Genomic DNA, 9,272 nt, shown 5'->3' with positions numbered 1-9,272 from the left:
TTAAAAGAATCAATATTTACAAATCAGATTTTGCATTTGTTAATCCTTCGACTGTTTACGATACACGAACCCGAGCGGGCGACGTGGCGTGCCAAGCTGTACCCCGCTGCAGTGCAGTGAATACCTCAGGACTAAGAGCTCCCAACAGATTCACTACGACCTGAACTCACCGACACAGCTTCTCATTCATCGCTTGTCGGGCTGCAAGTCGTTTCACAAAGTTTGAACAAAAGGGTCAGTGGATATGTGGAAAGCCATTTCGCACAAAATACCGCTTGTTGGGAATGAATGGTAATCCTGTTGTATTCTTCACAGACAATTTAATTCCCATTTCATAACGTGGGACGTGTGCTCTGCCGGCGGGTAGTTCGGCTGTGGCTGCAAACCTGTTTATATACCATCAGTGTGGGAGTTGAAGCGTGAGCGACGCGCCGACCTTATGCACCACAGCCTCCTTGTTGCTACTAATGAAATACTTTAAAATACGACCCGAAAAAAATGCTTTTTGTGAGCATAGATCTACGAATTTAGACGGATTTTTTTCCGGGTAAAATTTTAAAATAAGCAAGTAAAGTACAACGCGTACCTTCGCATTCCTGTTACATTGATAAAATACCAGTATACTACATTGATGAAAAAGGGCACAATAATTAACGACATGTACCTATTTTATTATGAAAACGTCGGGTTGGCTTTAGTATCGTTTGGCAGGCGGGCGGGGCTAAAAGTGGTTAAATCTGGTAGAGGGTAGGTCTCCGATTATAACGCTACCACTCTTGTTACAAGGTAATGGATATTTTACGAGAAATTTACAAAAAATGTTTCTAACCTCAAATCAGATAAAACGCGTAATGTCAACGTTATTCGGTGAAACGGAACGTTAAAATGGGCGATCGACAACCGAATGTGTTTTAGTATTTCGTCTGTGGTGTACAAATCCGTGAAAAGGAACGCAAAAAATAAATAAATGTCTCTGGTTTCTGCGTTAAGTGTGGTTAAGTGTCATTTGTAATTAGAGCTGTCATTCCGTTTCTCTTCGAGTTGCGTCAATGTACTATGATGTTATTTCAAATAACATCTTATTTGTCTTAGTATGCACGAGCGAGCGAAGCGAGCTCGCGACTTAGGGCACCCCCGACTCGGATAGGTTAGGTTCGAAGGGGATGGCGGGGTCTGCAAGACCCCGCCATTCCCTTCGTGGTTATTTTTTTTTAAACCACCCAGAAGTAGGAGCCCCGCGTAGCGGGGCTCCGTCGACTTTGCCTTTGTTCGTATTGATTAGAAGTAATTGCACTTAATTTTCCGACCGTAGTGGGTGATTATAGTGTTTTGAGGTTAGGTTACAAATATCTATTTTTCTCAAAAATTATGCGTTACCTTGTAACGGGAGTGGTACCAGAGGATAGGGGTGGAGCCCCCCACCACCCTCCCCCCCTTTTACTCCCCCTCCGCCTGCCAAACGATACTAAATTTTTACCAAAACGTCTACTAACAGTGCTTATTTTTTTCCTGCAACTGTTTTTAGTGTATTATAGGGTGGATTTTACTGTAGGAGTAGCTTAACCCGTGAATAGATATTAGCTACAAAGCACTAAGCTCCAACAATATGCAGATATCGGTTTTAAGTCGAGACTCCGTCTTTTGTTTAATTTGCACAAATTATTTGCTTGAGGCACGGAAAAGCACACTCTTTGTTCCATCATACATTTAAGTAAAAATGTTTTATTTTACTGTTAAAATAAATCGATGTCGATAGCATTTAGATAGGAAGTTCGAAAAAATTCTTATTCCAGTAGGAACGCGGCTGACAATTGTGTCTGGTTTGTTTGATGCCTTCAAACAGTGTGCGGGCGTGGAGTGTTTGTGAAACGCCTTTGCGTTCCACCGTTGGAAAATAGTGTTCTTATTTAGCCCTGTAGGTTTTCGATACTAAATAACATTCTACGAAATGGACAATACATTCGATTTGACTGCAATCACACACCAGTTTCCTGGCTCTTTCCGTTAGCGAGACGTCGTCATCGGCTTTTCAGCCTACTGGTGATCATCACACATTAAAATTTGTTCAGATAAGTTTGTTAAAAATTGCTTAAATTAAGCATATCATGGGAGGTTTACCTAAATAAGTATACCTACTTATTGTTGCTGTTCAACTTATTGTAGAAGAACATTACATGGGATTATTTTCTTTCTGGTAAACGCTCATAATTCTTTATGGTAAATTTCCCTAACAGCAGAAAAAGCATAAAAAGAACCGAAAGAGTAACCAAACAGCGGAGCGTAGTCGACGTGTTCAAAAATATAGTCCAAACGACAACCTGGCGGGAGTTAGCGGCCCGGCGCTGTTCGCCCGTTGAATACTAAGCAACGCAGTTTGCCGCCTTTTGCCTACCCTCATAATGCTCCAAATATTTCAGTATCTGACCGTAACAAACATGCTATGCTTAGTTTAGTCCCGGCCTGCCGGGTCAAGTGGCCAGAACTTAGGGAGCCTAACGCGTGGTATGCGCCTTGAATAACAATATCGGCTCTAGGTCTCGGATTGCGATTAGTTCCAGTCCAACTTAACAATTTATCAGCTACAGAGCTAGATTATTTTTTATGACTTTGTACTTATCAAGAAACCCTAAAAACAAATTCAGGACAAGTAAGTCCTTTTAAAAAAACTTTTGTCAACAAGAGTACTTAACTTAATTTGTACGCAGAAAACAAAATGTAATTTGCACATGCTACTTTGCACGCTTCAGTCACAACAAAAATAAACTCTTCTAAAACAATCCGGCAAACAGGTGAAAGTAACAGAAAATAGATTATAATTAGTGAGCGGAGGATGGGATGAGTAGGGACACCAGGGAACATATTAAACTCTGATGGACAAAACACAAGCCCAAGCCTGTCAGTAATCCCACTTCGACCCAACGGGGTCACACGCCGCAAGGACAGACCTTTTTATTTTATGTGAAAAAACCTTTTCTAGCAATGGACCGACCGACTCATTGATTCAGTGTTATAAGCTTAATACTTCAACGTACACTGCTTAATGGTTCAAAATTCAAAGTAAAACATGGCATGATTAGCAAGTTGTAATGCTATAAGTATGCCACGATCACATTTCTATAATAAGGTCCTTGTATTCTATAGTAAGACTATCAATGCTCCAATGGTTCGTCAATTCTCCAAAAGCTTCAAAAAGCTTTCTCCACGTATCGAGACGTCCATCCTAAATAGACGTGGCCGAGAAAAAGGCGAACACACATAGGTTTAATGCATCAGCTGTTGCTAGTCTCACGCATGTCGAAATAAGTCTGAGGGTACTTGCATGTTACATACTGACTATTACTGTACACGTACACAAAGAAAATTGGGCTGGGCAAAACTGATGATAGGTCCTGAACCTGTAATACTGATTGATCAATGGTAGCCTTTTTCTACGTGACCTTAAGCCGATTGCACGATGTGGTTAATTAAGTCTATAAGTAATATCTAGTTAATTAAGTACTCTACAGTACGTAGGTAAACAAATTACATAGAAATAAAGTGATCGAATTGTTTATATCGTTTTATTTCATCCCATTTAATTAGTCTGTACCTGCAGCAACCTAATAGAGGTTCCGTGATTTATGTGGCACGCCGATACTTTCGATTGATTAATTGAAATTAAAGATTCACGACTGTAGCGTACCTAATTGCCTACAGGACCGACATCAAGCATCGACCGAACCATTTTCAATTGTAGGGACGGGAAACCCTATTTCTAATAGAATACCTACATTCTTTTACCAGTAGACTCATAAACCTATAATTTCTTTTCACAATTTGAATTATAGGTAGTATCGCAGTCAGGTCCGACCGACGCGACGTGCTGTGAAGTCGACATCCTCGGGAATACGTACAAGTACTGTACTTTGCGATATTGAGGTTCGCTTACAAATAGGGTCGAAATTTATTCCGCGCCGTATCGGGCTATGCATGTATTTCCAATTTTCATATTTCCCACGGTGGGCCGGGCCCCGATATCTAGTAAATCTCCTACAGATATTTTTATGAAACCGAATTGATTTACAGCTTTCGGTACAGCGAATATAACAGTTTCATGCAATATTCAAGTATTTCATGTGAAATTATCGAAATAGGAATACGAGTTGTTGGTTATCTTTAATATATAACATTACAGCTGCGTATCAGTATAACATGATAACATTACTGCGTACATGGCAGTTAATAATGTTTATTTTAAGCAGCTATAATCCGAAAAGTACCGTGAAACACTCTAGATTTCCTTTCTTCAGATAAAAGTACCTACAATTCGCGAAATCACTACACGCCTCTAAACGAGGACGTCTGTTGAGATAAAAAGGTTATTTAGAAGCCCCTACCTTTACCGGGTAGCGATAACAGCTTAAACAATTGCGGCAGAAGAAAAAACTGGAGTTAAAGTAAGGTAAAGTACGTCGATGAGCGTTCGCTTAGTCAGCAGGCGGCGGGAAGTGGTCTCCTGCGACGGCAGCGGGCTGGCGACGCAGGTATACCTACGCGGGGACAGGTATTTCCCCGAGGCGTGTTTACGACGCACCGCGCACGGCCCAATCTTCACCTCCAAACATCATTGCCGACAAAATGTCCACCGAATTATACACAACAATAACAAACGGAAAGAAAACCTCGGCAGGAAAAGTTTTAAGCCTAACGAAAATGGCACGAAGTTGAGACAATAGGCTCGAAGGTACTTTGTCGGAGTAATTCCAGGGGCGGTGTTTGTTCTGTAAAAGTGAGCCGAATTGCCTCAGTGTATTTAAAGAAAAACTTGACTGAAAATTACTTACAATACATAACCACCAATTTTCCTCAAGAATTTAAGTGGATTTTGTTGAGTCGCAGGTACTTAAATTGGATTCGAATCGACGACTATTGATTCAATTAAATACATTTTTTTTATTTTTTATTATTAATTTGTACGAGAAGAGGCCTGTGCTCATACTTATTGCTTAGCATAAAAATATGTACCTAGATACAAACAAACGGCATACATCATTTGCATCATTTGAAGATTGAAGTACCTAACTCACCATCGGCGTCGGACACGCCTCAGATTCTCTCGACCTTAAACGATTTGGCGCTCCGACCAAATCCTCCAACAAATTAGGATTAGATGAGGGTGTGTGTTTTTAGGGCAAAACAGTAAATGTAATACCAATTGAAAACTCAATTTCCCTCTGAATTGTTCAGGTAGAAGGAATTTTATTTCTCTACGCATGTAGGCCCTTTGAGCTCCAATACTTTCACGATGATTTAATAGCACCTCTTGATTAAATATCTTCAGTTAAGGAAATTTAGAGGTAAGTTTTGTGACTTTTAGCAAGTTTAGCACCACCGTTTCCTATTCGGCTTGACACGTTTGTTTAATTTTCATGTTTGTCATTTAGATTTAACAATATATTTTGTTGCTAGGTATGTATCTCCAGATATTTGCTTAAATCTTTGAGTTCACCATAATGATCTGTAGATATACTTTCATATAAAAGCTGATTTATGGCGTATAAATAATTCATATAAAATAACAAATAAGCAGTGTATCGTTCCTCTGAGATATCAACATTATCAACCCTTACTTACGAGCGTCGGGCCGCTTGTACCCGAGCGGTGCGTATCGTGAAGGTATTTTGTACGTACATCATCATAAACGTGAAGCATTTGAGCACGTCATCTTGTAAATCTAAAAATGGAAATTTAAACGGTCGTTGGAAGGTTTTTATATATTCTTTTTGACTTAAAAGTTAAAGATACTTTTATATCAGTAGAATACCAAACTCTAGTTTTATCAATTAAACAATTAGATTAAGTAACAAAACCGTCTTCCTAGTGTTGTTATATCAATAGCTTTCTATATTTCACATGTACCAAATATTTATCATTCGGATAAATAAAAACAACTCGCAGAAACAAAGAACGCCGTGTTCGCGTCTCTAGAGGATGGCAACACAGACAAACAAAACACAGTCAATCAAGCAAATCTTTATGTACTTGTCGCATCGTTTTGTTTACTCTGAGTGACATCATACACGACACACAATTTTACCAAATACAAATTAACTTCAACGAAGACATAATTTTACCTTTAGCCCTCCTCGGGCTTGCGAGCGAAGTGTTCTAAAGTCTTTGTTGATTTATGTGAAAACTTGGCTTGCGTGCTTATTAGGCACATGTATTAAGGTATTAAAGAAATGTTATGTTAGGTAAACAGTAATGAGAAAATAAATAATTGTACCTCCACGTGTAACTATGTATGTAGATAAGGTGTTTAAATAAAATTGACAAAACGTAAAAATTCTCAGATATTTTTTCAATATTTTAAGAAACAAAAAACCTGTAAACTTTTAATAACAAAAAAATGGGATGAAAAGAAATTAATATAACGAATGATTTTCGAACGCAGGAGTACCTACATCCTGTTGTTCAGTTATTATACCATTTATTTACTTTATCAAATAAATAAATAAATACTCAGATAAAAACAAATTCAATGCAAACATGAATACGCTCGACATAGGTAATTTCAATGCACAAACCGCCTGAGAGCATCGAACTCGATTTTCGAGAAACGAATGTTGGCTTGAGAATACGAAGCGACAGATAAAACGTGCAATCGGAAAAACTGCTTATTTTACTACCACTTCGATCTGGGAGGCGGATGGGATAGGCCCGGGACTAGGGCTGCCATCCGTCCGGGTTTCCCCGGATTTGTCCTCGTTTGGAGGCCGTCCGGGGGACGTCCGGGCGGGGTTTCAAGAAGTGTCCGGGGAAAACCCGGACATTTTTCTTACGAGTTGAATTACAAATAGACACATAGACTGCAGAAGTCGAAGTGTCCCAAAACTCAAAAATTTTCGCGCTCGCTTCGCTCGCGGCTTCCTTTCTAGACACTATCTTTTTCTACGTTTAGCTACTTTAATTTCCTAATATTCATAAAATGTTGCGCTCGATTTGCTCTCGGTTTCTTCACTTTGCGAATTTTTTTTATCATACAAGTTTAGGTGCTTTAGTGACCCAAAACTCAAAAATTTTCGCGCTCGCTACGTTCGCGGCGACTTCACTTTACGGTGGTTTGTATTTTGTCTAACTTGTCAAAAAGGTAGCGCCGGTTTAAAGTCCTATTACTAACAAGAAGGTAACTCCTAGTTTCCATATGCGCTTTCTTATTTATGACCTTCGAAATATTAAGTCATAATCTTTCAATACTAAGTACTACTTGAGCTAGATATGGCCCTGACTTTTCATGTAAGGAAGCACCTCATTGAATTTAAGTATATAATAGTAGTAATAGTAATATTAAAAATTAGGTCTTGTTTTGTTATAAAAAAATCGGACTCGTCCGGGGAAAAAATGCGATTTACGCCAAATGTCCGGGTTTTTTTAATATTTGTCCGGGTTTTGCGAAATTCGAAATGGCAGCCCTACCCGGGACGAACCATCCTCAATTAGGGATAGAACGTATACTATCCAGCCACACATTCTAATCAATAGTTCGACCCTGGATTATATGTAGTTGTATTTAGAGGTACCTATACTACACGTTGGACAGATACATGATAATGTATTGTTTGTGATTTCCATATGAAATTAAAAGGAATAATTGGTGGAAATCAGGCACGTGTTTCGATTGCTAGAGTATTTTGCAGAAGCTGAAAATGCAGCTTCTTCTTTTTCTTTTCTTGACGAACCAGCCTTGCCATGCGTGTCCTTCTCTGGGTTTGGATTTGAATAATGCATGGTATGTAAGTATTTTGTAGTTGAAAGAAAATAATTTTAAGTTTTTTTAACAAATTAATTTTAAACTGCATAACTCTACTTGTACAAATGATGAAATTTAGTTCTGAGGAACAATATCAAGTGTAAGTGAACGATACAACTTAATGAAATGCACCTCGTCCGATGTTTTTGCCGAGCACCTATTGTTACACAATATCTTTAAGTTAATAAGTCACCGCTTGCACCCGCGTAACTTGCCACCACAACACGACGTCAGACTGTTCTACAAGAAGTGCTCGTGGATCCCGACTTATTATATGAATATTAATGACGTCAATCAAAATGTATCACAAATTAGTTTAATAATTTTCATTTGAGTACAGAAGCGCTGTTGGATGATCTTGAAGCCGTGAAGTAAAGTCAGTAGGTCTATGATCTACGATATGACTTGCTTATGACTCGTACGATGACAATATCGCAGGCAGTGTGGCACTTTTCCCTTGACAAAGAAATTTTGATTTTATCAGAATGGTACTAAGTGGTCCAGGGAAAATTACACGAATTTTACATTAACTGACTGATGACTGAAATTACAAATAATATATAGTTAAATTATTAAATGAAGCGTTACTTTGCAGAAATCCATGACATAAAATGTTTAAAAAATCCCATTCAACGTTGCATATTTTTCAAAACTTTTTAAATTATGGTTAACAAAAGTCATATCCAGTAAGTGATTGAAGTTGTCTCTTCAGCGCGTCTTGAACTAAGTTTGTATTACAAGCTTGAATATGCAGACAGCAGATGTTAGCAACGCCGCATATAAATTACTAACACGACCACAATCCGCGCTAGTTTTACCTTCACATCATAATTAAAGAATTAAATAAATAGCTTATTTACCGCAATGGGAATAATCCTCTTTTCTCCTTCACATTTTACTTCGAAAATTTCGTAGATACCAATCGTGTCCGTGAGCTTTGATTTAACGCCAATCGAAACCTAAGAATACCAAAAAGTTGAACCTTCTGTGTAAACAAATTAAGGCATTGCTATGCCATGTAGGTAATATATAATTATGTATCTTTTTTTAAACTTACCTAATTTGCTTGCATTTATACACCGCTTTTTTCTCGATGTTTATGGATGCTTGCCGCACTAAAAAAAACACACAATTATCTTTTAAATAAAACTACTTTTACGGATTTTATCGCGGTTTATATTATTTACTCCCCGACGTTTCGGATCCTTTACTTACAGTATCCATTGTCACGGGCAGACTAAGGTGTTGGTCGTCTTGATATTTTAGTTACAAACAGCTACCCTACATTTTGTTGATTTATTGACAATCCGATTCACGCAGAACGAGCTCTAGCAGAGGCTAGCAGTTTTCGGCTTGGATAGGGATTTAATGTTTCTATGATGGGTTTCCAAGCAGGTGGTACTTACACTTCAGCCATCTTCTCTATTGAAATTTGGATGTTTTTTTCATTTCAATAGCCTCGCGAATCATCCCAGGCAGGATT

Source organism: Helicoverpa armigera, chromosome 18 (genome assembly GCF_030705265.1).
Source record: "Helicoverpa armigera isolate CAAS_96S chromosome 18, ASM3070526v1, whole genome shotgun sequence".
Taxonomy (NCBI): Eukaryota; Metazoa; Arthropoda; class Insecta; order Lepidoptera; family Noctuidae; genus Helicoverpa; species Helicoverpa armigera.
The sequence above is the reverse complement of the archived record's forward strand: the minus strand, read 5'-3'. Positions refer to the sequence as shown.